At 50.7% G+C, this 4,383-nt stretch overlaps 1 protein-coding gene across 2 annotated transcripts in view; it reads right to left on the bottom strand.

The window, feature by feature from the left end:
• The window catches only part of Scrn1 (secernin 1), a 64,625-nt gene extending 60,798 nt beyond the window's left edge, over positions 1–3,827 (bottom strand). For both annotated transcript variants that reach the window (XM_023709959.1, XM_004626514.3), the window contains exon 1: positions 3,594–3,827. The gene's annotated coding sequence lies outside the window, so the exon portion shown is untranslated. The remainder of the gene's footprint in view (positions 1–3,593) is intronic.
• Between the last annotated feature and the right edge of the window lie 556 nt (positions 3,828–4,383).

Here is a 4,383-nt window from a genome sequence, read left to right on the forward strand (position 1 = left end):
GAACACTGAGTGCATCGTGCGGGCTCTTGCACGTGGTGGCACACACCTATAAGCCCAGCGCTGGGAAGCCTGAGACAGGAGAATCACTATGAGTCCAATCTGCCTAGTGAGATACCTGCATCATAAAATAAAAAATTTTAAAATATAAATACAGTGAGTTATTATTATTACAGTAAATGATATATTTCCATTAATGCCCTCAAAATGCTCCTCCTCACAGCGAACACACTTACTCTGTCATTCTTGCCACTTTCTTTAGAAAAGATAAAGATTGATGAAGCTTTTTAATAATATATTTTATTTAACTCAGTATACCCAAGATATTATTTCAATGTAATGTCTATATAAAAATTACTTACAACATGCCTTAAATTCTCTTCACATTAAATTTTTGGAACCCGCTATGTGTTACTACACTGATAGGACATCCGTCTCAATTCAGCCCAGTCACGTTTCAAGTGCTCAGTAGCCATAATTAGCTAATAGCTACCAAATTGGATGGCACAGAATTTGATTCTCACCTCAGAGAAAATAACGATTTCTTAAAAATAACGTTTGCATATTTGTATTTTTATTGTTCTCCAACAAACGTGTGCTTGTATTGCATATTTTTAAAATTTTATTGTATTTTGTGATGCTGAAGACAAAGCCTGGAGTCTCGACATGATAGGCAAGCACTGAACTCCATCCCCAGCCCTACATATCTTGTTATTTTGAGTTGTCTTCAACGTATCTTCATATTCCTGCTCAACTGAGAGTCATTTTTAAAGACACAGGTCTCATCAGCAGAACATGTCTCCCCACGCCCAGTCCCCACCTTTCCCACTGTCTCAGGACACTGTCCCTGTTCTCTGCCTCCTGCCTACTTCTCCCTCCCACCTCACTGACTGGGAGCACCACGCAGCGAGTCTGTGTCCACAGCCCCACTGCACACACACTAAAATCACACACAATCTCTACTCCTGCTTTTGGACAATGAAGGGCATTGATGGTAACTTGCACCCTTCACCTTCAAATTATAAAAAATTCTTTTGCTTTCGGTGCAAGTTATTTTTAAGTGGGCTTGTTAGTTACTTCTACTGACAATATATCCCCCAAAAAACCTAGATACATGAACTGCTTAGGGTTTTTTCCCCCAAATAAATTGGCCAAAAACAAACAGAAGCATCTAACTTTTAAATAAAAAAATACCCTTTCCACCTCAAAGATTTTGGTCAAAATTAAGGTTTTGGGTCTTTGATGAAGTCTCATTCCTAGGAAATGTGAATGTGAGGTAGACGCAGCTTAAGAAATTCAGCAGCTTTGTAATAGGAAACTATGGCCCGGTCCCTTACTTTAAACACATATAGGTTCTTAAATTCATGGTATAGCTTGGTTTCTCATTGTTCAAAATATCTGCCAGTCTAATAGCAACAAAGATGCTCTTGCTCTGCCCCTACCCCAAGGATTTGAAAGGTAGCATGTGGATGGACTGGGGAGATAGCTCGGCAGTTGAAGCATCTGCCTAGCTGGTGCAAAGACCCAGATTTGATTCCCGGTACTGCATGCCTGCTGACCCCAGGACCCTGGGCACACCCTGCCATCCACCAAAACCAGGAGAGGTGGTACATGCCTGTAATCCCAGTGCTGGGGACTTTGAGACAGGAGGATCACTATGAGGCTGAGCTGCATAGCGAGACCCTGTACCAAATAAATGAATCAATGATTTTTAAAATGATTTTAAAAAAGAAAGATAGCATGTGGAACTTCACACATTGGGGTATTATAGGACCTGGACTTGGATACTCACTGCCAGTCACTAGTCAGATCTATGACCTTGGTGTGTACTGGTCCTGCTCAACTCAGCCTCCCCTGTCAAAAGGAGGGCCCGCAGCAAACTTGCTCAAGATGCCTCCTGCTCTGGCACTCCTGAGTCTTGGGCCATCTTCCTCTATTGCATTATCCCCAGATTATTTGCTTCCTCGTGCATCTCCTCCTTCCTAAAAGACAAGATGGCTGGCAGCATGGCAGTGAAAAGGGTAAGGAAAAAAATAAATCTAAAATGAGTCACCTTTCAAGAATATGCCATTCCCTGGTTCCTGGGTACTTACTCACCATGCCAAATCAGCCCTTCTGATGCAGCTTTCTGTTTGCACAGTGTTTGTTAGACGCACTTTTCCTGGCAGATGCTTACACTCTACACCATCTCTTTTAAGAGCTCCTTGTGAATACAAAACAGTGTCTAAGTTGTGCAGCCACACAGTCAACTTCAGCTGAGCCTAAAGAAACTCAGATCAACACCATAGCGTTTCAGTGTGGTTCTGAAGGCTTGACAAGTTAGGGAACATAATAGCAGCTCTCCAAACTTCCCACTCACCTCCTAGGATTCTGCCCAACGCTGAATTTTAACTAGCTACAGGATTCACTCCCTTCCTTATGCCCGAGAGACTTTCCTCCAAGGCTGAAGTCAGGGGCCGGCCGCTGTTGCTGTGTGCTGCGCTGCTTCCGCCTGGCCTGATTTTTCATGCTGCCATTTTGAATTAACATTAGGTTTCGGCTGCAAGTGATGCGTCTTCTAGTCAGGCATGGAGCACAGCGCACACACACACACACACCACCACCACCACCACCACCACCACCACCACCACCACCACCACTCCAAGAAGTCAGACACAAGCATAGATTAAGGTACACGCAAAGTACAATTAGACACGCAAGCCATACTACTTAACAGTACTCTATCGGGTCAGCTTTGAGTCACTAAAAAAGGATAGTTTCCTTAGATGCAAAAGTGTGCAAAGGACATTTTTACTCCAAAATCCTGAGTCTCACCAATTCTCTAAAATCCAAGGGTCCCTCCTGCTTCCAACACCTCGTAGGTTACATCGCCAAATAATTGGTCCCCGGGGGTGAAAAAAAAAAAAAGGAAACCGAGGCGGCACAGGTAAACCGAAACAGACATCTCGGAAAGATGAGGGTGTTTTTTTAAATAAGTGCCCCGACCTCCCCAACCCACCCAGGATGCCCAGGTGCCGCCTGGGCAGAAGTTGTGTCAAGTCCGGAGCGCGGCTGGCGCGGACTGCTGCAGCAGAGCGAGGCGGCCCTACAGGGACCGAGACCTCGGGCCAGGTCCGCGGGCCGGGGCCGGGGCCGGGCCGCGGAGGGCCGGACGGGCTCGGGGCCGCGGCTGCAGGCGCCATGTTCGCCGAGCTCGCCCCGGCCGCAGGTGCGCCTCAGGGAGGGGGCTGCAGGGTGGGGGGTCTTGCGGGCACCGGCGACCGCAACTTGGCCGCAACGGGAAGAGAAAACACGGGAAGGCAGCAGAGGGCGGAGGGGGCTCTAGGAGTTAAGGGGGCGCGGGGGTCAGGTTGGGGTGCAGGAGGGGGCAGGCGCCTGCGCCCCGCGGCAGGGTAGCCCTCCTGCAGCCCCGCAGCCTCGGATCCTGCGTCACCCCATCCCAGCGGAGACGAGTTCCGTGCGGAGGATCCGCAGATCCCCAGCTGGCTGGAGCCAGCACCCTGGGTGGGCTCTGCGGGGCGGCGATGGCGGACCCAGCGGAAACCCGCCCCGGGAAGCGGCGCTGCGGGCTCCCTGCCGTCCAGGGTGCTGCTCACCTGCGGGCGGCGGGCTTTGGGATCCGCCCTGAGGTGCAGAGGCAGCGGCAACCGAGGTGCGGGCGCGGGCGGGCTACTGCGGCGACATCGGGGTCTGCGGCTGCAGCTGCGAAGGCGGCGTCGGGCGCGTCCCGCTTCCCAGACTCGCAAGCTCTGGGTCCCCACCGCCCCCGCCAACAGCTGGTCGGGTCACGTGATGGCGGCCCGCCCTCCCTTCGCGTCCCCTCTAGTCCCCTCCCGTCCGTCCGCTCCACTCCCTGCGCCCTGGTCCCTGGTCTCGCCTCTGGCGGGCTGGGCGGCAAAGCTGCGCTCCGCCTGCTGGGGGGCCAGCCCCGGGAGTGACTTCATCGAGAATTGGCTCTTCACATGATTTTGATCTCTTGTGTGCAGCTCTTCCAAAAGAGGGACCTAAGCTTTAAGGAGCGAGGCCCAGCCTCCTCCGGGCGCCTCTCCCCGCCATTTGGTCGCTGTTGGGCCTTGGCAGCTATGCAAGATTTCCCAGCAGAGAACTGTCCTGTGCCTTGTGCCCCAATGGACTCCCTGATTTTAGAGGACGTATCAATAGACTAGACCTTTGCACTTTGTGGCCAGGAGATTTTAAGGAACACACCCAAGGTCACATAGCAAGTAGCAAAGACAGGATTCCATGCCAAGGTTAGTAAGTGTATACTGGGGTGCTGGGGTGTGTGTGTGTGTGTGTGTGTGTGTGTGTGTGTGTTGATGCTGGCTTCAAGGTTACTGATCAAGACATGATAGTCTGTTACCAAAGCACAGATTCCACCTTTTATAA

This window comes from Octodon degus, unplaced genomic scaffold, assembly GCF_000260255.1.
Source record: "Octodon degus isolate 3935 unplaced genomic scaffold, OctDeg1.0 scaffold00015, whole genome shotgun sequence".
Classification (NCBI taxonomy): domain Eukaryota; kingdom Metazoa; phylum Chordata; class Mammalia; order Rodentia; family Octodontidae; genus Octodon; species Octodon degus.